This window comes from Scyliorhinus torazame, chromosome X (assembly GCF_047496885.1).
Source record: "Scyliorhinus torazame isolate Kashiwa2021f chromosome X, sScyTor2.1, whole genome shotgun sequence".
NCBI classification, from domain to species: Eukaryota; Metazoa; Chordata; class Chondrichthyes; order Carcharhiniformes; family Scyliorhinidae; genus Scyliorhinus; species Scyliorhinus torazame.
The window spans coordinates 40,884,321-40,908,507 of record NC_092738.1 but is presented as its reverse complement, the minus strand read 5'-3'; the positions used below and the strand labels follow the sequence as shown (position 1 = coordinate 40,908,507).

Genomic DNA, 24,187 nt, shown 5'->3' with positions numbered 1-24,187 from the left:
ATTAAAGGGTGAGGTTGGTTGAACTCCATGATACATTTTGGGATTCTGAAAACGCCTCGCCCATAACAATTGGGGGCTCGTCCGGGATAAAAGGCTATCTATTGGATTGGCTTTTGTGAACTTAAAGACAGTGAAGGATTGTTGCTTTTCCGGTGAGGTATTTTAGTTTAAGTGGGGAGAGTGTTGTGAACAATGGCTCTTTCAGAGGCTCAGAAGTTTTTGGGGGTGGAGAATGTCACACGTAGTACTTTACGGACAGAGACGAAACGCAGACTGTTAGATTTGGCAAAAACATTGCAGTTAACCTTACCTGATAAAATGTGAAAAGATGAGATAATTATGGCGGTGGTTAAGCATTTAAAGTTGCCTGAGATAGAGTTTGACTCATTGGAAATGGCAAAAATTCAGTTGCAAATTGAACAAATGGAACATGAGAGAGTTAAAGTGGCTTGAATGCGAAAGAGAGAGTGGAAAAGAAAAGGAGAGAGAAGAAAGGAGAAAAGAAAGAATAGCCCTAGCAGAACAAAAAGAAAAAGAAAGGGAGATACAGATCAGGGAAAAAGATAAAGAGAGGGAGTTTGAACTTCAGAAAATGGCCATGAAACATGAAAGTCAGTTAAAATTGGCAGACGTAAAGGGAAATGTACAGTTGGATGATAGTGATGAGGATAGTGAGAAAGAGCGTCATAGTCGAAGGCTTGGTGGGAATCTATTTAAATATGTCCAAGCATTGCCAAGGTTTGACGAGAAGGACGTGGAAGACTTTTCCATTTCATTTGAGAAGGTAGCTAAACAAATGAAATGGCCACAGGACATGTGGGTGTTACTGATTCAAACAAAGCTGGTAGGTAGAGCTAGTGAAGTGTTTGCATCATTACCGGAGGAGATATCTGGAACGTATGAGGAGGTGAAGAAATCCATCTTAAGTGCATATGAGCTAGTGCCTGAAGCTTACAGACAAAGGTTAAGAAATTTAAGGAAAGAATTTGGTCAAACATACATGGAGTTTGAAAGGCTCAAACAGAGTAATTTTGATAGGTGGATAAGGGCTTTGAAAATAGACCAAACGTATGAAGCTCTCAGAGAAATTATACTTTTTGAGGAGTTTAAAAATTCAATTCCTGATGTAGTGAGAACTCATGTGGAAGAACAGAGGGTTAAAACTGCGAGATTAGCAGCGGAAATGGCAGATGATTATGAATTAGATCATAAATCAAAGATTGGTTTCCGACATCAGTTTCAGCCGGTGAGGGATAGAAACTGGGACATGAGAAATTCTCGTGGTAAAGGTAAAGGTGATCTGATGGGAGACAATAAAGAGAGTGTACCTCAGATTTAAAAAGAAATCCAGGAGGGTGGAAAAGAAATGAAAAGTTTCAGATGTTTTCACTGTAATGAACTAGGCCATGTAAAGTCACAGTGTTGGTGGTTGAAGAAAAGCACTGGGAAGGCTGATGTGGTAAAACAGGATAAGACAGTGGGGTTTGTCAAAGAGATACAGGGGCTAGTCAATCTTTAATGGGAAGAGATGAGGAATTATGTAGTTTGGGAAGAATGTTGCCAGAAAAGGTATTGATATGTGGAATTCAGGGTGAGAGGAATAGTGTCCATTATACAAGGTAAAGTTGAAAAGTCCAGTGAAGAGTGGTGAAGTGGTAGTAGGAGTGATAGATAAACTATCTTGTCCAGGAATACAGTTTATCTTGGGTAATGATAGAGCTGGATCTCAGATGGGAGTGATGCCTACTATGGTTGATAAGCCAGTGGAAAATCAATCAACTGAAGTGTTGAAGGACGAATATCCTGGGATTTTTCCGGATTGTGTAGTAACAAGGTCGCAAAGTCACAGGTTAAGACAAGAGGAGAAATCAAGGAGTGAAGATGAATTTGAAGTGCAATTATCAGAAACAATTTTTGATCAGATGGTTGAAAAAGAACAAGAACAGGTGGAGGATGAGGCGGATATTTTTAGTTCAGGAAAATTGACGGAGTTACAACAGAAGGATTTAGAAATAAAACGGATATATCAGAAAGCATACACGGAAGAGGAATCTGAGAGTATACCAGAGTGCTATTACCGTAAAAGTGATGTCTTGATGAGAAAATGGAGACCTGTACATATGCAGTCGGATGAAAAGTGGGCAGAAGTTCCTCAAGTAGTATTGCCGGTAGGGTATAGAAAGGAGGTGTTGCGACTTGCACATGATGTACCAGAGGGAGGTCATTTGGGAATAAGGAAAACTCAAGCTAAAATCCAGAAACATTTTTATTGGCCTGGACTACATAAAGATGTAGTTAAATTTTGTCAATCATGTCACACATGTCAAGTGATAGGGAAACCTCAAGCAGTGATAAAACCAATGCCCTTAATACCCATTCCAGCATTTGAGGAACCTTTTACAAGGGTCCTAATCGATTGTGTAGGACCGCTTCCTAAAACAAAAGGTGGGAATCAATATCTTTTGACTGTAATGGATGTGTCTACTAGGTTTCCAGAGGTCATTCCAGTACGTAATATTACAGCTAAAAGGATTGTGGAGGAGTTACTTAAATTCTTTACTAGATATGGACGACCCACAGAAATTCAAGCGGATCAAGGAACAAATTTTACTTCAAAGTTATTCAAAGAAGTTATGGATAGCTTAGGAATAAAACAATTTAAATTAACTGTGTATCATCCAGAATCGCAGGGAGCATTAGAAAGGTGGTATCAGACATTAAAGACAATGTTGAGGGCTTATTGTCACGATTATCCAGAGGATTGGGATCAAGGAATTCCATTCGCACTATTTGCAATTAGGGATGCACCTAATGAGTCTACCAAATTTAGTCCTTTTGAACTAATTTTTGGTCATGAGGTAAGAGGACCACTTAAATTGATGAAGGAAAAATTGGTGGGTGAGAAATCGGAAATTACATTATTGGATTACGTGTCAAATTTTAGGGAACGATTAAATAGAGCAGGTGAATTGGCTGGACAACATTTGAAAGTTGCACAAAATGTGATGAAACGGGTAGCGGACAAGAAATCCAAAGTTCGTAGTTTTGCCAGTGGGGATAAAGTTTTAGTGTTGTTACCAGTGGTAGGTGAACCTTTAAAAGCTAGGTTTTGTGGACCTTATCAGATTGAAAGGAAATAAAGTGAGGTGAATTATGTGGTAAAAACACCAGATAGAAGGAAGACTCACCGAGTGTGTCATGTGAATATGCTTAAAAGGTACTTTGAAAGGGAAGGAGAGAAAAAGGAGGTTTTAATGATTCTAACTCAAAGTGAAGAACCAAATCCAGATGACTGTGAATTTGACATACCTCAAATTAAATTGGAAAATGAGGATGTTCTTAAAAATTGGTATGAATTGTTAAGTTACCTTCCAGAGGAAAAACAAACTGACCTGAAAGAGTTATTGATATCACATGGGCAAGTCTGTAGAGATAAATTGGGAAGTAGTAAAATGGCTATACATGATGTAGATGTGGGAAATGCTGTTCCTATCAAACAACATCCATATAGACGTAATCCTTTAAAATTGGCACAGGTTAACAGAGAGATTGAGAGTATGCTGAAGAATGGCATAATTGAAGTGGGTTGCAGCCAATGGAGCTCACCCATAGTGATGGTACCTAAACCAGACGGTACCCAACGGTTGTGTGGACTATAGAAAGGTGAATGCAGTTACAAGAATGGACTTTTATCCCGTCCCACCATTGTGGGATTGCATTGAAAAATTGGGACAAACTGCTTTTATTTACAACTTCCAGACATTGAAAGAACATTGAAAACATCGTATGGAGTTCTTCGATCGACTTCAGGAGGCGGGTTTGGTGATGAACCTAGCCAAAAGTGAATTTGGAGAAGCTCGAATCACTTTCCTTGCGGAGTTTCCGATACCCTCAAGATGAAGGGAAATAATGCGATTTCTTAGCATGAGTGGGTTTGATCAAACATTTGTGCAAACGTTTTGTGGCGTGATCACTCCACTGATGGACTTGCTAAAGAAACCTAAAAAATTTCAATGGACAGCGGACTTTCGACAGGCATTTGACTGCCTGAAAGCTGTGATCACCAATGCTCCTGTATTGGAGAATTGCAAGGGGCTCTGTGGAGGAGTAGAGGAATGGATGGATCGTGCAGAGACTTTCTTGTTCAAAGAGACTGTCAATTGAGAAGGTTTTTGGTTGGAGGAAGAAGAACAAAGAAAAATGGATGATATTATTATACCTGTTTACATGTGTTGTTTTTTTTTAAAAACAAAAAGGTATATTTACTGTGTACATTTCTTAGTGGATGGTGCAAAAGTGAAAAATGAAACCATCTTGAAGTTGATGGGGTTTTTTTTTCTTGGGGGGAGGTGTCATGCGAGAGTGCCTTTAAGAACTGGATGTTTAAGCAATGTACCTTTAAGAAAACAGTGATGTCAGAGAGTGGGTGGAACTCAGCTCAGTTCAGCCATTTTGCAAGTTTTTAGTTTCAGTTTTGAAGAGAGCTGGGTGTGTGTCTGTGTTTTGCTGAGAGCTGGATCTCTGCCATGAAAGACTATCTCTGGATCATTTGGGGTGATTTAAACTTATAATAGTGAAGCCTTTAACCTGATGTGATACTGTTTAAAGGTGTTAAGTCTCTTGGAAGTTTGAAGGAACATTTTAAGGAAGTATTTACTGTTGCAATATTTTCTGAGTTATCTTTGAAGTAAGGGGTGTTAAGAGATCCAATGTTTATTTAAGATGTTAAGTTCAGTTCATGGAATAAACAGTGTTTTGTGTTTAAAAACCAAATTGTCCATCATTGTAATCTCATACCTAGGGAACAAGCCGTGTGCTCGGAAAAGCAACAAATCCATTAAAGGGTGAGATTGGTTGAACTTCATGATACATTTTGGGGTTCTGAAAACGCCTCGCCCATAACAGTATTAACTGATTCAAAACTACACATGCTGGATTGGAAATATATCGGCCGTTCCTACACTATGCTGTGATCTATCTATCATACACTACTGCTGTCTCATCACTCCTGGGTTGAAAGAGACCAAGGTCCTCTGGGAGCTGCGGTGTTCCGCAGGGATCAGTGCTGGGACCTTTGCTGTTCGTAGTATACAGAAATGATTTGGAGGAAAATGTAACTGGTGTGATTATTAAGTTTGCGGACGACACAAAGGTTGGTGGAATTGCGGATAACGATGAGGTCTATATCTGGGAGAAAGGCAATTATGATGCGATGAGGCAAGACTTGGGATACATCGGATGGAGAGGAAAACTGCAGGGGATAGGCACAATGGAAATGTGGAGCTTGTTCAAGGAACAGCTACTGCGTGTCCTTGATAAGTATGTACCTGTCAGGCAGGGAGGAAGTGGTCGAGTGAGGGAACCGTGGTTTACTAAAGCAGTCGAAACACTTGTCAAGAGGAAGAAGAAGACTTATGTAAAGATGAGACATGAAGGTTCAGTTAGGGCGCTCAAGAGTTACAAGTTAGCTAGGAAGGACCTAAAGAGAGAGCTAAGAAAGCCAGGAGGGGACATGAGAAGTCTTTGGCAGGTAGGATCAAGGATAACCCTAAAGCTTTCTATAGATATGTCAGGAATAAAAGAATGACTAGGGTAAGAGTAGGGCCAGTCAAGGACAGTAGTGGGAAGTTGTGCTTGGAGTCCGAGGAGATAGGAGAGGTGCTAAATGAATATTTTTCGTCAGTATTCACACAGGAAAAAGACAATGTTGTCGAGGAGAATACTGAGATTCAGGCTACTAGACTAGAAGGGCTTGAGGTTCATAAGGAGGAGGTGTTAGCAATTCTGGAAAGTGTGAAAATAGATGAGTCACCTGGGCCGGATGGGAAGACTGGAGGATAGCAAATGTTGTCCCCTTGTTCAAGAAGGGGAGTAGAGATAACCCCGGTAACTATAGACCAGTGAGCCTTACTTCTGTTGTGGGAAAAATCTTGGAAAGGTTTATAAGAGATAGGATGCATAATCATCTGGAAAGGAATAATTTGATTAGAGATAGTCAACATGGTTTTGTGAAGGGTAGGTCGTGCCTCACAAACCTTATAGAGTTCTTTGAGAAGGTGACAAAACAGGTGGATGAGGGTAAAGCAGTTGATGTGGTGTATATGGATTTCAGTAAAGCGTTTGATAAGGTTCCCCATGGTAGGCTACTGCAGAAAATACGGAGGCATGGGATTCAGGGTGATTTAGCAGTTTGGATCAGAAATTGGCTAGCTGGAAGAAGACAAAGGGTGGTGGTTGATGGGAAATGTTCAGACTGGAGTCCAGTTACTAGTGGTGTACCACAAGGATCTGTTTTGGGGCCACTGCTGTTTGTCATTTTTATAAATGACCTGGAGGAGGGCGTAGAAGGATGGGTGAGTAAATTTGAGGATGACACTAAAGTCGGTGGAGTTGTGGACAGTGCGGAAGGATGTTACAAGTTACAGAGGGACATAGATAAGCTGCAGCACTGGGCTGAGAGGTGGCAAATGGAGTTTAATGCAGAAAAGTGTGAGGTGATTCATTTTGGAAGGAATAACAGGAAGACAGAGTACTGGGCTAATGGTACGATTCTTGGCAGTGTGGATGAGCAGAGAGATCTCGGTGTCCATGTACATAGATCCCTGAAAGTTGCCACCCAGGTTGAGAGGGTTGTTAAGAAGGCGTATGGTGTGTTAGCTTTTATTGGTAGAGGGATTGAGTTTAGGAGCCATGAGGTCATGTTGCAGCTGTACAGAACTCTGGTGCGGCCGCATTTGGAGTATTGCGTGCAATGCTGGTCGCCGCATTATAGGAAGGATGTGGAAGCATTGGAAAGGGTGCAGAGGAGATTTACCAGAATGTTGCCTGGTATGGAGGGAAGATCTTATGAGGAAAGGCTGAGGGACTTGAGGCTGTTTTCATTAGAGAGAAGGTTAAGAGGTGACTTAATTGAGGCATACAAGATGATCAGAGGATTGGATAGGGTGGACAGTGAGAGCCTTTTTCCTCGGATGGTGATGTCTAGCATGAGGGGACATAGCTTTAAATTGAGGGGAGATAGATATAAGACAGATGTCAGAGGTAGGTTCTTTACTCAGAGAGTAGTAAGGGCGTGGAATGCCCTGCCTGCAACAGTAGTGGACTCGCCAACACTAAGGGCATTCAAATGGTCATTGGATAGACATATGGACGATAAGGGAATAGTGTAGATGGGCTTTAGAGTGGTTTCACAGGTCGGCGCAACATCGAGGGCTGAAGGGCCTGTACTGCACTGCAATGTTCTATGTTCTGTGTTCTAGGTCTGTCAGAGGATACAGCAGGATATAGGTCGGTTGGAGACTTGGGCGGAGAGATGGCAGGTGGAGTTTAATCCGGACAAATGTGAGGTCATGCATTTTGGAAGGTCTAATGCAGGTAGGGAATATACAGTGAATGGTAGAACCCTCAAGAGTATTGAAAGTCAGAGAGATCTAGGAGTACAGGTCCACAGGTCACTGAAAGGGGCAACACAGGTGGAGAAGGTAGTCAAGAAGGCATACGGCATGCTTGCCTTCATTGGCCGGGGCATTGAGTATAAGAATTGGCAAGTCATGTTGCAGCTGTATAGAACCTTAGTTAGGCCACACTTGGAGTAGAGTGTTCAATTCTGGTCGCCACACTACCAGAAGGATGTGGAGGCTTTAGAGAGGGTGCAGAAGAGATTTACCAGAATGTTGCCTGGTATGGAGGGCATTAGCTATGAGGAGCGATTGAATAAACTTGGTTTGTTCTCACTGGAACGAAGGAGGTTGAGAGGCGACCTGATAGAGGTCTACAAAATTATGAGGGGCATAGACAGAGTGGATAGTCAGAGGTTTTTCCCCAGGGTAGAGGGGCCAATTACTAGGGGGCATAGGTTTAAGGTGCGAGGGGCAAGGTTTAGAGGAGATGTACGAGGTATGTTTTTTACGCAGAGGGTAGTGGGTGCCTGGAACTCGCTATCGGAGGAGGTGGTGGAAACAGGGACGATAGTGACATTTAAGGGGCATCTTGACAAATACATGAATAGGATGGGAATAAAAGGATACGGACCCCGGAAGTGCAGAAGATTGTAGTTTAGTCGGGCAACATGGTCGGCATGGACTTGGAGGGCCGAAGGGACTGTTCCTGTGCTGTACTTTTCTTTGTTCTTTGTTATTGTGGGATCTAGTGGTGTCCTCTAGTGGTAGATGTTATAATTAACCCTTTAGTTATCTACATGTATACATATCATTATGTCGAACAATATTAAAACCAAAAATATGATATGTATAGCTTTCTACAGAGCAAAATGAGTAACGATTACACAAATTGACTGTTAAATATTTGTAAGTTCAGTCTGTTAGGTTTCTTCGTCGTCTCATTGGTCTTCTTCGTGGATGAGGTGGTGATGCTGATATTTTTTTTTCATAGAATTTACAGTGCAGAAGGAGGTCATTCGGCTCATCGAGTCTGCACCGGCTCTTGGAAAGAGAACCCTACCCAAGGTCAACACCTCCACCCTATCCCCATAACCCAGTAAACCCCACCCAACACTAAGGGCAATTTTGGACACTAAGGGCAATTTACTATGGCCAATCCACCTGACCTGCACATCTTTGGACTGTGGGAGGAAACCGGAGCACCCGGAGGAAACCCACGCACACACGGGGAGGCTGTGCAGACTCCGCACAGACAGTGACCCAGCGGGGAATCGAACCTGGGACCCTGGTGCTGTGAAGCGACAGTGCTAACCACTATGATACCGTGCTGCCCTAAAGAACAGACGTAATCGGCAGGGTTCGAACCTGTGCGGGAAGACCACAATGGATTTCTAGTCCATCGCCTTAACCACTTGGCCACGACTATATCTTGGCAGTTCTTTGCGTGTTATTGGTACTTTGATTGATGGTTAGCGTATCTTGAAAGATGGTTTCGTTGAGTTGCAGGTCTGGAAAACTTTTCTGTGGTTGTATTTTCTTAAGTGCTCTACGATTTCTACGTAGGATGTTACCTTCAGCTGTCTTGATTATATATGATCTTGGAGCTGCATGTCTTATGATTCTGGCAGGAGCAGACCAACATCCATCAGGTATGTTGATCCTCTCGGTGTCATCTGGAGATAATGAGTCCAGAGTGGTTGCATGCATGTCATAATATAATCTTTGACGATAACAGAGCTGTTGCATTCTGTGTATCACTGGAAGATGATTAGGATTTGGAAGCTGCAATGCAGGTACCGTTGTTCTCAGATCCCGATTCATTAACATCTGTGTTGGTGACAGACCTGTTGATAAAGGAGTTGCTCGGTAGGATAGCAGCGCAAGATGGATGTGTGACGCAGAATCCAGAGCTTTGTTAATCAGTTGTTTTGCGATATGTACTCCTTTTCCTACTTTCCCGTTCGACTGTGGGTAATGTGGACTAGATGTTATGTGTTTAAAATTACAGTCTTGCAAACTCTGCCCAGTCATTGCTGTCGAAACACGGTCCATTGTCTGTCATGACAGTGGTTGGTATTCCATGTCGGGAAAAGGCTTGCTCTTATCACAGACTTGGAGGTTAGACCAGGTAGGTTCAATACTTCTGGATAGTTCGAGTAATAGTCGATAATGAGCACGTAGTCATGACCATTGGAATGAAATAGGTCAATCCCTTCTTTGGCCCAAGGAGAGGTTTCCAACTCATGTTGCTGTGAAGCCTTCTTGCACTGCACAGGCTGGAACTTTTGACACGTCTCACATCCCAAAACCATGTCAGTGATGACCCGGTTTCTGCCTGGCCAGTAGACAGCTTGTCTAGCCCGTCGCTTACACTTTTCAATTCCGAGGTGTCCCTCATGAATCTGACTAAGTATCATGGGCCTGAGACGCAGTGGAATGACTATCCTGTCAAGTCTCAGAAGTAGACTATTTATCACTGGTAAGTCTGCTTGAACATTGCGAAACTGAGGACATTGCACTTTCGGCCACCCATTATTGATGTGATGAATGACATGTTGTAGCAATGCATCCTTTTTAGTCTCCTCTCGAATTAAGTTGATTTTTTCATCCGATGCTGGAATATTGTCTGCACACATCTGTACCTGAGATTCAATGTGTTGATCGAATCCAGTGGTTCACTCTGCAAAGTGATGGAGCGTGACAGCGCATCTGCTGTGATCAGATCTTTTCCAGGTGTGTAGATGAGATCAAAATCATATCTTCGGAGCTTCATTACAATTCTTTGAAGTCGTGGAGTCATGTCATCGAGATCCTGCTGAATAATACGCACCGATGGTCTGTGGTCGGTCTCCACAGTGAAAGTGGGTAATCCATAGACGTAGTCATGGAACTTTAATATGCCGGTCAGGAGAGCCAGACATTCATTTTCTATTTGAGCATAGCGACATTCTGTTGGTGTCATCGTTCTCGGTGCATATGCGACTGAACCCACGATGAGCTGTCGTCTTTTTGAAACACTGTTGTTTGTATTCCGTCCTTGCATCAGTTGAAAATTTTGTCTCCCTACTTGGATCGAAGAACGCTAATATTGGTGCAGTGGTGAGTTGTGATTTCAAGTCAAGCCACTCTTGTTGATGATCCTCCGTCCATTCGAACAAGGTTGATTTCTTAATCAAGTTTCTCAGAGCTGTTGTTCGGTTTGACAAATTAGGTATGAATTTGCCTGGGAAGTTGACAACGGCAAGAAAATAAAGAACTGCTTTTTTGTCCTCAGCGACTTTCATTCTTTGAATGGCTGCAGTTTTGTCAGTGTCAGGTTGCACAACTTTTTCAGAAATTTGGTCTCCTGGGAATTTGAGTGTAGAAATGCCAAAACTGCATTTGGATTGATTCAGCTTGAGGCCATACTCATGTATGCGTTGAAAGTCTTGTCTGTCTCGAGACATGCTCTTCTGGTGTTGATGGCCAGGTGATAATGTCATACACGTAGACATGAACACCGTCTATTCCCTCAGTCATCTGTTCCATGATGCGGTGGAATATTTCAGACGCAGAGATTATTCCGAAAGGCATCCTGTTATAGCAAAATCTGCCAAAAGTTGTATTAAAGATGCAGTGCTTTCTGCTCGAGTCTTCCAATTGAATTTGCCAGAAATCTTGCGATGCATCTAACTTTGTGAAGATGCATGCATTTCCCATCTCACTGGTGATTTCCTCTCGTTTTGGGATGGGATAGTGTTCCCTCATGATATTCTTGTTGAGACCCTCGGGTTCTATACATATCCACAGATCACCTGACGGTTTCTTCACGCAAACCATCAAACTGACCCAGTCAGTCGGTTCAGTGACTCGTGATATTATACCTTGTTGTTGTAGCCTTTCTAATTCCAACTTCAACCTTTCTCTTAGTGGAGCAGGAATTCTCCTCAGTGGATGAACTACAGGTTTAGCATCGTTCGAAGTAAAATCTTGTACTTAAATAGTAGCGTGCCTATGCCTTTGAATACATCTGGATATTGATCAAGGACACTTTGGATATCCTTTTGTAGATCAGGATAAGACAAAGTTGCAGTATAAATGCGCTCCATCAGCCGTAACTCCTTGCAGGCTTGTGCACCAAAGAGTGATAATTTATCTGATATGACAATCTCAAATCTTAATTTTGTTTCAATATCCTTGTTGAAAACTACTAAATAGCATGATCCCATTGACGAGATTGCATTGTCATTGTAGTCTGTTAGTTTACAGGCAGCTGGAAGAATGTTAGGAGGTTGCTTGAGCCTTGAGAGGTTGAGCTTGTTTAACAAATTAGCTGAAGCGCCTGTGTCCAACTTGAAATTAATTGGACATTCGTTAACTTTTAACACTGTGTTCCATTCAGTATCGGAAGTAATGGAATTAATTGATTTGGTAGGCGAAGTGACTTCAGTGGAGTTTTCATATTTTTCAATGATCCCTACAAAGAATGTATTTTCCAGCAAGTAACCAGCTGAATCTGTCGAAAAATTTTGCTCTATCTCTTCTTCTTTTGATTCAACACTGCGAACATTAATCTGCCTTGAAATCGGTTGAGCAGATTTAAATGCGAGTGAAGATCTGCACTGTGCAGCATAATGATTTAATCTGCCACATTGTGAGCATTTTTTTCCTCTGGCAGGGCATTTTTTCTGAAAGTGGGAGGTTCCACGCCTTGAACACATCATTGCATTGACGTCATGACGTACAACACTTCTTCACGCATGCGCAGATCGGTTTTCGGCCGTCGCGCATTTCTGAGCGAAGTGCGCATGTGCAGGGCTAGAATGCGTGCAGGCAAGATGGCTGCCATTCAAAACGTGCATCTTCTTCATCTGCGACACTGCCTTTACACACTCTGCCTCGTGGGGAATTTTCACGCCCTTTTCACTGAGAAAATACTCCTGGTACTGATTTTCCGATTGTCAATGAACCATACACATTTGTATCGCGATTTCTCAAGTCAATTCTTTTTGCCTTAGTAATCTTTGCCTTAGATGTTCATCAGTAATACCAAACACTATTTGGTCACGAATCATCGAATCATTAAGTGCAGGAAAGTTACAGGATTGTGCTAGCAGCATGAGATCTGTTACAAAGCTGTTCAAGGATTCAACTTTTCCTTGCAATCTCTTCTTAAATATGTAGCGCTCAAACGTTTCATTGGTTTGAATATTACAGTGGCTATCAAATTTTTCAAGGATTACATCAAACTTTGTTTTGTTTTGACCTGCTGTGTATTGAAATGAATTGTAGATCTCTATTGCATGTGAACCAGCCATAGTTAATAACAGAGCAATTTTACGAGCATCTGTGGCATTAGTTAAGTCTGAAGCTTCTAAGTAAAGCTGAAATTATTGATTAAACAAACGCCAGTTTACATTTAATTACCGGTTATCCTGAAGTGTCGAGGAGTTTGTGTTCTGTCCATCGAGCTGGGAATCATCGAAGTTTTGCCGGAAGATGATGCTTCTGTTGTCGAATAGTTGCAAAATGTTTTACTTTTTTCAAATCTTACTATATTATTCTAGGTAGTTTCTGTAGCCAATCCTGGTACCATGTTATATTACTGGGTTCAGTAATGTGTATCGTTACTAGTTGCTGTATATCCAGAAGGTCTGATGGTGTTATCCTGAAGAAACCACGAGTCTTCAACTTCAAGCAAACTAATTTATTAAGTAACGATTAATTATAATTGAGTTTGACACTCTACAGAACTATCACTAATAATCAAGTAATTAAATATTAACGTATTAACTGATTCAATACTACACATGCTAACTATGCTGTGATCTACCTCTCATACACTACTGCTGTCTAGTCACTCCTGGGTTGAAAGAGACCAAGATCCTCTGGGAGCTGATACTTAATGTGGGATCTAGTGGTGCCCTCTGGTGGTAGTGTAACAGCTCGATGTTATAATTAACACTTTAGTTATCTACATGTATACATATCATTACAGTTAGCACTGCTGCCTCACAGCTCCAGGGTCCCGGGTTCAATTCCGGCCACGGTTGATTGTCTGTGTGGAGTTTGCACGTTCTCCCCGTGTCTGCGTGGGTTTCCTTTGGTTGCTCCGGTTTCCTTTCTCAGTCCAAAGATGCGCAGATTAGATGGATTGGCCTTGCTAAATTGTCCCTTAGTGTCCAAAGGTTAGATTGAGTTACTGGGTAACGGGGATGGGGTGGAGGCATGGGCTTAAGTAGGGTGCTCTTTCCAACAGCCAGTGCAAACTCGATGGGCTGAATTAGTCACTCTAATACTGTAAATTCTCTGATTCTATGTATTGGTTTCTCAGAAGAAGCTTGCACGGCTAAAGGTGCTGTGCATTGGGTGAGAAGTTAAAAACAAGAAAGACTTTAAGCAGCACCTTACATGGACTTGGATGTTTCAAAGCTCTTCGCAGTCAATGAAGTACATTGTAAGTGTCGATACTATTGCAATGTGAAAAACACAGCTGCCAATTTGCAAACAGCAAGCGCCCACGAACAGCAATGAGATGATGGAGAGATAATCTGTTTTCAGTAACTGAGGGATAAATATTGGCCAGGAAACTGAGGAAAGTTCCCATACTCTTCTTCAAAGTGCGAAGGGATCTTTACCATTCATCTTAGAAGGCAGGTAGGGCCTCAGTTTAACATCTTATCTGAAGCGGCAACCCCTCGCGCCTGGACCAGGCAGGCAGGCTAGATCTTTATGCTCAAGTCCTTGAGTGAAATTTGAACCCAGGACCTTCTGGCTCAGAGATAAGAGTGCTGTCAACTGAGAGACAGTTAAACACAAGGTCGTGCCTGGATGCCCGGGTGGGCATTTTAAATGCTGTGCCACTTCTGGAAGAAGAGTGATGTCCTCGCTAATATTTATCTCTCTTGTCTATTTTGTTGGCCGGCACTATGGCGCAGTGGTTAGCACTGCTGCCTCACAGCACCAGGGACCCGGGTTCGATTCCCGACTTGGATCATTGTCTGTGCGGAGTCTGCACGTTCTCCCCGTGTCTGCGTGGGTTTCCTCCGGGTGCTCCGGTTTCCTCCCACAGTCCAAAGATGTGCAGGTTAGGTGGATTGGCCGTGATCAATGTGTGGGGTTACGGGGATAGGGCAGGGGGAGTGGGCCTAGGTATGGTCCCCTTTTGAAGGGTTGGTGCTGACTCAATGGGCCGTTTAGCCTCCCTATGCCCTGTAGGGATTCAATTAGATACTATTCAAACCAACACTGCCACAATATCTGGATATATATGTCTAGAATATATAGCACAAATTGGCCATTTAGCTCATGGTCTGTGCCAGTGTTTACGCTCCAGATAAGCCTTCTCCCATCCCATTTCATCTAACTCCATTAACTTATCCTTCTGTTCATTTCTCTCTTGAGTATCTACCTAGCTTCCCTTCAAATGCCCTTAATCATCAAATGCGCCTTCTGCTCTTCTTAAATGCTATTCACCTCAACCACACCCATTCTCATCACTCTCCGGGTAAAACAATGTTCTCCTCAATACCGTATTGGATTCTTTATTATTATTATTATTATTATTATTATTAATGACTATCTCTATAGCCACTCGTTTTGCATCCCCCCCCCCCCCCAAATGGGAGCACATCCTCCCTCAAACCACTTCATCATTTTAAAGAGCTTTATTTGTTGTGTACCCAGTACTCTTAGAGCAGTTCAGACAGCGATTAGGAAGAGTTTAGTATCGTACAGGTTAGTTTTATCTGCCTTCTGCGATTTCTTATTGTCTGTACTCTCCCCGCGAGGGAGAGTGGGAGTGTGTTCCACCTCTGCAGGTCCTTTTTGACTTCCTCTGCCAGACTGGTCAGGTTCCATTTGTGGATCCCCGTCCAGTCATGAGCGATGGGAACCCCCAGGTAGTGGAATTTGTGCTGGGCCTGTTTAAACGGCAGTACCACCCTGTGCTCCCCTTCCCCCTTGCGGGTTCATTGGGAAGATCTCGCTTTTGCTCATGTTGAGTCTGTAGCCCGAGAAGGCACCAAACTCTTTCAGGAGCGCGATGATTCCGTCCATGCTGCTTTGTGGGTCCGAGATGTAGAGGAGCAGGTCATCCGCATAGAGCTAGTCTCTATGCTCTCTGCCTCCTGTTTGGATCCCCCTCCAGTTCTTTGCTGTTCTGAGAGCGATCGCTAATGGTTCAATCGCTAGAGCGAACAGCAGCGGGGACAGTGGACATCCTTGTCTGGTGCCCCTGTGCAGCTGGGAGTATCGGGAGTTGGTGTTGTTGGTCCGTACGCTCGCCATGGGAGTGTTGTATAGGAGCTTTACCCAGGAGGTGAATCCTGTTCCAAGCCCAAACTGCTCCAGTACCTCTATGAGGTATTTTCACTGGACTCTGTCGCTGGCCTTCTCTGCGTCCAGGGAGACGATCACCTCTGGTATTCTCGCCCCGGATGGGGTCATCATCATGTTCAGCAGGCGCCTGATGTTCGATGTTAGCTGTCTACCTTTGACAAAGTTGGTCTGGTCCTCTGCGACCACCTCTGGTACGCAGTTCTCCAGCCTTTTGGCTATGATCTTGGCCAGTATTTTTGGCGTCTGTGTTCAGCAGTGAGATGGGTCTAAATGAACCACATTCCGTTGGATCTTTGTCTTTCTTAGGTATCAGCGAGATTGAGGCCTGTGCTAACGTGGGCGGCAGTGTGCCCCTCGCTAGCGAGTCTGTGAACATCTCCCACAGGTGCGGGGCCCGTGCTGTTGCAAATTATTTGTAGAAGTGCGCCGGGAACCCGTCTGGTCCCGGCGCCTTCCCCGCCTGCATGGATCTAATGCTGTCCATGATCGCTCCCAGTGCTAGCGGCGCTTCCAGGCCTGTTTTCTGCCCTCCCCCATGTAGTACCGACAATATGACGCAAGGCAGGTTGAGGTAATGTCAATTGAAGGCTTTATTAAGCAGAACTTTATCCCCAGCAGCGTGGTTACAGAATGCAGCTGCTGAGGGAAATGGAGGGAAAAGCTGGGTTCTTATACCGGCATTTCTGGGTGGAGTCCAGTAGGTGGCAGATCCTATCAGGACCTGGCATCCCTCCACCAATAGCCTGTCGACACGTGGTGTACCGTATTACCCCTAATACATACCACCACATTCACCCCTTGTTGAAAAAGAACCCAGCGGGATGGTGGTTCGCATGGTGGTAGGGGTTTACAGAGTCGGTACTGTGCCGTAACTGAACAAAACACAAAATTATCGCTTCAACTGGGCCAACGGGCCAAACAGGGTCGGCATGATGCCATAACTATAACAAGACACAATAACTGAAAACGTTGAGAGTTAAAGTGATTCGATGAGCAGGATGGGTGCCCTGGTCATCCTTTCCGATCGTCTCGGGCGTGGTGGTGATGGCGCTGGCTCGAGTCCCGTCGACTCTGGGAGCGTAGCGCTGTCCCCTGTGTCCTTACTCCTGGGCAGGTCTGGGAGGAGAACCGAACCCCCCGGGAAGGGGGTGGCTGCGGGATGAACCGGCGGGAGTGAGGAGGTGGTGATTGGCGTTGGGGGGGGGGGGGGGGGGGGTGTGGGTAGCTCCGGCGGGCGCCAGGTCTCGCAGGGAGACCGTGTCCTGTCGGCCATCGGGGTACTCCACATAGGCGTATTGCGGGTTGGCGTGAAGGAGATGCACCCGTTCCACCAACGGATCTGACTTGTGCGCCCGCACATGTTTCCGGAGCAGAATGGGTCCCGGAGCTGCTAGCCAGGTGGGAAGTGGCATTCCAGAGGAGGACTTCCTAGGAAAGAGAAGGAGGCGCTCGTGAGGCGTTTGATTCGTGGTGGTACACAGCAGGGACCGGATAGAGTGAAGGGCATCCTGGAGGACTTCCTGCCAGCGGGAAATTGGGAGGCTCCTAGACCGGAGGGCCAGTAGGACGGCCTTCCAGACCGTTCCATTCTCCCTTTCTACCTGCCCGTTCCCCCGGGGGTTGTAACTGGTCGTCCTGCTCGAGGCGATGCCCTTGCTGAGCAGGAATTGACGCAGTTCGTCACTCATAAAGGAGGACCCCCTGTCGCTATGGATATAGTCGGGGAAACCGAACAGTGTAAAAATGGTACCGAGGGCTTTAATGACCGTGGACGCGGTCATGTCGGGGCAGGGGATGGCGAAAGGGAAACGGGAGTATTCGTCAACGACGTTCAGGAAGTACGCGTTGTGATCGGTGGCGGGGAGGGGGCCTTTGAAATCCAAACTGAGGCGTTCAAAGGGTCGAGAGGCCTTAACCAGGTGTGCTCTGTCTGGCCTGAAAAAGTGCGGTTTGCACTCAGCGCAGATCTGGCAGTTTCTGGTGACTGTTCGGACGTCCTCGACGGAGTAAGGGAGGTTGCGGGCCTTGAGGAAGTGGTAGAAATGAGTGACCTCCGGGTGGCAGAGGTTCTCGTGGAGGGCTTGTAGACGGTCCACTTGTACATTGGCACATGTGCCACGAGATAGGGCATCGGACGGCTCGTTCAGCTTTCCGGGACTGTACAAGATCTCATAATTGAAGGTGGAGAGTTCGATCCTCCACCGCAAGATCTTGTCGTTCTTTATCTTGCCCCGCTGTGCATTATCGAACATGAAGGCTACCGACCGTTGGTCAGTGAGGAGAGTGAATCTCCTACCGGCCAGGTAATGCCTCCAGTGTCGCACAACTTCCACTATGGCTTGGGCCTCCTTTTCCACTGAGGAGTGGCGGATTTCTGAAGCGTGGAGGGTTCGGGAGAAGAAGGCCACGGGTCTGCCCGCTTGGTTAAGGGTGGCCGCCAGAGCTACATCCGATGCGTCGCTCTCAACCTGGAAGGGGAGGGACTCGTCGATGGCGCGCATCGTGGCCTTTGCGATATCCGCTTTGATGCAGCTAAAGGCCTGGCATGCCTCTGTCGTCAGGGGAAAAGTAGTGGACTGGATTAGTGGGCGGGCCTTGTCTGCGTACTGGGGGACCCACTGGGCGTAATAAGAAAAGAAGCCCAGGCAGCGTTTTAGGGCTTTGGCACAGTGGGGGAAGAGGGAACTCCATGAGGGGGCGCATGCGTTCGGGGTCGGGGCCTATCACTCCATTACGCACTACGTAGCCCAGGATGGCTAGACGATCGGTGCGGAACACACATTTTTCTTTGTTGTAAGTGAGGTTCAAGGCTTTGGCGGTCTGGAGGAATTTTTGGAGGTTGGCGTCGTGGTCCTGCTGGTCGTGGCCGCAGATGGTGACATTGTCGAGATACGGGAACGTGGCCCGTAAACCGTGCTGGTCAACCATTCGGTTCATCTCTCGTTGGAAGACCGAGACTCCGTTCATGACGCCGAATGGAACCCTTAATAAGTGGTATAAACGCCCGTCTGCTTCGAAGGCAGTATAGTTGCGGTCACTGGGACGGATGGGGAGCTGGTGGTAGGCGGACTTGAGGTCCACGGTGGAAAAGACCTTGTACTGTGCAATCCGATTGACCATGTCGGATATGCGGGGGAGAGGGTACGCATCTAGCTGAGTGTACCTGTTGATGGTCTGACTATAGTCGATGACCATCCTCTGTTTCTCCCTGGTCTTAACGACTACCACCTGGGCTCTCCAGGGACTATTGCTGGCCTGGATGATGCCTTCCTTCAGCAGCCTCTGGACTTCGGACCGGATAAATGCTCGGTCCTGGGCGCTGTACCGTCTGCTCCTTGTGGCGACGGGTTTGCAATCCGGGGTGACGTTCGCAAACAAGGAAGGCGGTTCAACCTTGAGGGTCGCGAGGCCGCAGACAGTCAGTGGGGGTATAGGGCCGCCAAATTTAAATGTTAAACTCTGGAGGTTGCATTGGAAGTCCAACCCTAGGAGTGTGGGCGCACAGAGATGGGGGAGGACATACAGCCGGTAATTTCGGAACTCCCTCCCCTGCACCGTTAGGTTAGCGATGCAGAACCCCGTGATCTGAACGGAGTGGGATCCCGCCGCCAGGAACATTTTCTGGGTGCTTGGCCGAATTACGAGGGAACAGCGCTTACCGTGTCCGGATGGATGAAGCTCTCCGTGCTCCCAGAGTCGATGAGACACGGCGCCTCGTAGCCATTCACTAGGACTGTAGTGGTTTCAGTCTGGAGCGTCAGGGGTCGCGACTGGTCGAGGGTCGTCGAAGCCAGACGTGGTTGTTGAAGTTGAGCATCGTAATCAGGCAGTATGTGGCCGTCTGTGTCGGGGTCCTTCAGCCAAGATGGTGGCGTCCACGGATCGAGCGCGGTCGGGGGTGGACAAAATGGCGGCGCCCATCTCTCCCTCGTGGCATCCGGGGTCCAAAATGGTGGCGTCCGTTGGTCACACGTGGATCGCTGGGGGTGCTGGGTCTGTGATCCCGTTTCTTCCCCGGAGATAGCGGCGACCCCGCGGGACTTGCACACTGTCGCGTAGTGGCCCTTCTTCTCGCAGCTTTTGCAGGTAGCCGCGCGGGCCGGGCATCGCTGCCGAGGGTGTTTCGGCTGGCCGCAAAAATAGCAGCGGGGCCCCCCCCGGTTGGTCTGGTGTTTTGGCCGCGCAGGTTTGCGGGGGTGGGGGGGGTGTCGGAGAGTCGACCGCAGCGGGGGTCCACGGAGCCCAAGGGGCTGTAGTGCGGTCGGGGGCGTAGGCGCGGGAGTTACGCGAGGCCACATCGAGGGATGCCGCCAGGACCCGAGCTTCTGTAAGTCCCAGAGATTCTTTCTCCAGAAGCCTCTGGCGGATCTGGGAAGAGGCCAAACCTGCCACATACGCATCGCGGACCAGGAGCTCTGTGTGTTCACTCGCTGTTACCGCCGGGCAGTTGCAGTTTCGACCCAGGATCTGCAGGGCGTTATAAAACTCGTCCAGCGATTCCCCCGGAAATTGCCGTCGTGTGGCGAGCTGGTAGCGAGCAAAACCCTGGTTGGCGGGCCGGATGTAGATATCCTTCAGCGCGGCGAGGGCACCGGTGAAACCGTCCTCGTCCTCGATAAGGGAGTAGACGTCAGGACTCACCCTGGAATAGAGGACCTGCATCTTTTGTTCGTCAGTCGGTGTGCCGGGGGCCGTTCGGAGGTAGCCCTCAAAGCATGCCAGCCAGTGTTTGAAGATAGAGGTCGAGTTAGCTGCTTGGGGTGCGATGCGCAGGCACTCCGGGGTGATTCGGAGCTCCATGTTCCCACGTCGTTTTCTTCAATTTAAATTCTGCTTAATAAATTGTAGCACCGTCAATATGACGCGAGGCAGGTTGAGGTAATGTCAATTGAAGGCTTTATTAAGCAGAACTTTATCCCCAGCAGCGTGGTTACAGAATGCAGCTGCTGAGTGAAATGGAGGGAAAACTGGGTTCTTATACCGGCATTTCTGGGTGGAGTCCAGTAGGTGGCAGATCCTATCAGGACCTGGCATCCCTCCACCAATAGCCTGTCGGCATGTGGTGTACCGTATTACCCCTAATACATACCACCACACCCCACGACTGGAATGTCCAGTCCATCAAGGAACCGTTTCATCCCGGGCAGCACCTTGTGGATAGCACAATTGCTTCACAGCTCCAGGGTCCCAGGTTCGATTCCGGCTTGGGTCACTGTCTGTGCGGAGTCTGTACATCCTCCCAGTGTGTGCGTGGGTTTCCTCCGGGTGCTCCGGTTTCCTCCCACAGTCCAAAGATGTGCAGGTTAGGTGGATTGGCCATGATAAATTGCCCTTAGTGTCCAAAATTGCCCTTAGTGTTGGGTGGGGTTACTGGGTTATGGGGACAGGGTGGAGGTGTTGATCTTGGGTAGGGTGCTCTTTCCAAGAGCCGGTGAAGACTCGATGGGCTGAATGGCCTCCTTCTGCACTGTAAATTCTATGATAATCCCAGACTCCCCCTTGGTAGAAGGCCTTGAAGGTTTAGTTGATCTTTTCTGTTTCTGGCGTGCCACTGGTGTCCCTGATTTGTGCAATTTCTCTGGTGGCTGCCTGCTTTCTCAGCTGGTGTGCCAACAGGCGGCTGGCTTTGTCTCCGTGTTCGTATAGGGTCCCATGTGCCTGGTGGAGTTGGTGCACTGCTTTCCTGGTGGAGAGCAGGTCAAAGTTCCTTTGTAGCTCTTTCCTCTCTGCCAGGAGCTCTACGGTCAGGGCCTCGGAGTATTTACGGTCTACCTCCAGTATGGAGTCGACCAGCTGCTGCCTAGCCGCCCTTTCCTCCCTATCTCTTTGCGCTTTGAAGGCGATAATTTCCCCTCTTACTGCGGCCATTAGTACTTCCCAGAACGTGGAGGGTGAGACCTCCCCATTTTGGTTGTTCTCCGTGTATTCTGCTATGGCCCGTGATACCCTCTCGCTGAAGACCTTGTTGGCCAGTAGGACAGTGTCCAACCTCTATGTGGGGCTTTGGGTACTGCCTGTCTCCAACCTCACATCCATATAATGTGGAGCGTGGTCGGAGATTATGATTGTGGAGTATTCCGCTTTGACCAGCCCTGGGAGCACCGTTTTCCCCACGATAAAGAAGTCAATCCTCGAGGGGTCCACCGCCCCCATCTGCCCCATGAAGTGACTGAGTTCCTTCGCCATGTTCGAGGTCTTCCCCATTCTGGGGTTCGACCTGTCTGTCGTTGGGTCCTGTACACAGTTAAAGTCGTCCCCCCCGCCCCACCCCATGATCAGTCGGTGCGTCTCTATGACAGCGATTTCCGCCATGGTCTTTTTAATGAATTTTGTGTTGCCCATCCAGGGCCTCGCTGACCATGACGTACCATCCCCCTGGGTCCGTAACCATCTTCAGCGCCCTAAACATAGTCTTCTTCTTGAACAGAATCGCTACCCCCCTGGCCCTCGTCCCGTAACAGGAATGGTAGGTCTGTCCCACCCAGCCCTTTCTTACCCGCAGTCGGTCCTGCTCTCTCAGGTGTGTCTCTTGGAGGAAGACTATGTCGGCTTTCATATTTCTTAGGTGGGTGATCTTTTCACTGGGTTGTTACGTCCCCTGACGTTCCAGGTGACTATCCTGGTGGGGGGTTTTTGTCCCCTCACTCCTGTGGGATTAACCATACTTACCTGCTGTACGTGCCCCTGCCCTCCGGGGTTTCCCTGTGTCAGGGGGCCGTCCAGGATGGCAGCTGCCACTGCTCTCCCCATTCGGTCGGGTCCCTATACTCCAGGATCTCCCTTCGCCCAGAGACCGTACTGGGGGGCGGTCTTCCAACAGGGGGACAGGGGGGGTGAAGGGAAAAGGGTTGGGAGAGGGTGGGACGGGAAGGGGGGGCTATGGGGAAAGGGACAGGTTTGCACCGCCGCTCTTCGCCTGGTCACTCCCCCGCCTCTCCTGTTGTCGCTGCCCCAGCCCGCAGTCTGCAACAAATTTATCTGCTTTAGCCGGGGCTGTAAAAAAATGTTCTTTGCCCTGGTATGTGACCCAGAGCTTGGCTGGGTGCAACATTCCGAAGCGAACCCTGCTTTTGTGCAGCGCTGCTTTCGCCCTGTTAAATCCAGCCCTCGCTTGGCCAGGTCAGCTCCAATGTCTTGATGAATTCGGAGTCTGTGTCCTTCCCAATTGCAATGCCTGGGCAGCCTGGCCCAGCGCAGGATTGTTTCCCGGTCCTGGTATCGGTCACAGCGACTGGTGAGCCCTGTCTATTTCTGGTGGGTTAGGCAAGGTCTCCCTTCCCACCAGGCTGCCCAGCATTTTGGCCATGTAGTTCGTGGGGGTCTTTCATTGCCTCTGGGAAAGAAGCCGCCGTCCAGTTCCCTCCCGATGAGGGAGGGTTTTGTCCTTGGCTGTTCTGCCTTTTTTGCTCTGGCAAGACTTGTGCTCCGTTGCGTTGCGCACTGGTCTGCTCATCCGATTGCCTCTGCTCCAGACCCCTTCCACGTCGGGTCCCCGTGCTGCTTCCGGCCTGGCCTTTTTCCATCATTTTATTTCTCCTTCTTTCGTCTCCCATGTTCTTCACATTCCGGGAACAAATCGGTGGGGGTTTTGGTGAGTTTTTAAAAAATGTTTTTAAATGGGTGATTGTTTCATGGTGCTGTGGGAGGAGAGCGCGAAAAAGAGGAAAGAAAAAGTGAAAAAAAAAAGGGGAGACCCCAGGGAAAGAGAAACAAACAAAGAAAAAAAGGAAGAGCCCTCCCACCCAAGAGAAAATACAGGACCAAAAAAGAGCGGTGAACCAAGAAAACCAAACCCCCACTGAGAAAAAAAGAGCCCTCCCGACCAAGAAAAAACCCAAAACAGAGGTGAACCATGAAAACAAAGTCCCCACTGAAAGAAAAAGAGCCCTTCCTCCTGAAAGAAAACCACCCCAAAAAACCAAAGTCCATGGGCGCGATTCTCCACTCCCGCGCCGGTTGGGAGAATCGCCTGGGCCGCCAAAATTTCCGGGGACGCTGGTCCGACGCCCTCCCGCGATTCTCCCGAGCGGTGGGAACGGCCCTGTCGAGTTCCGCGGGCCGCAGGCCGGAGAATCGCCGGAGACTCCCAAAATGGCGATTCTCCGGCACAGCCGCTATTCTGAGGCCCGGATGGGCCGAGCGGCCAGGCCAAAACGGCGGGTTCCCCCCCGCGCCGTCCACACCTGGTCGCTGCAGTCGTGGGCGGTGCGTGAACACTGGGGGGGGTGGCCTGTGGGGGGGCGAGGGGGGATCCTGCACCGGGCTTCACCTGGAATGTGGGGTGGCCCGCGATCGGTGCCCACCGATCATCGGGCCGTCCTCTCTGAAGGAGGACCTCCTTCCTTCCGCGGCCCCGCAAGATCCGTCCCCCATCTTCTTGCGGGGCGGACTCAGAGAGGACGGCGACCCGCGCATGTGCGGATGACGCCCGTTATGCGGCGCCGGCCGCGTCATCTATGCGGCGGCGC

The 24,187-nt window shown here is 47.7% G+C and overlaps 1 non-coding gene across 1 annotated transcript; it reads right to left on the bottom strand.

Annotated features, from left to right (window-relative positions):
- Positions 1-8,744: 8,744 nt before the first annotated feature.
- On the bottom strand, positions 8,745-8,826 carry trnas-aga (transfer RNA serine (anticodon AGA)). Its single transcript has one exon. It is a non-coding gene; the product is annotated as a tRNA-Ser (tRNA).
- Between the last annotated feature and the right edge of the window lie 15,361 nt (positions 8,827-24,187).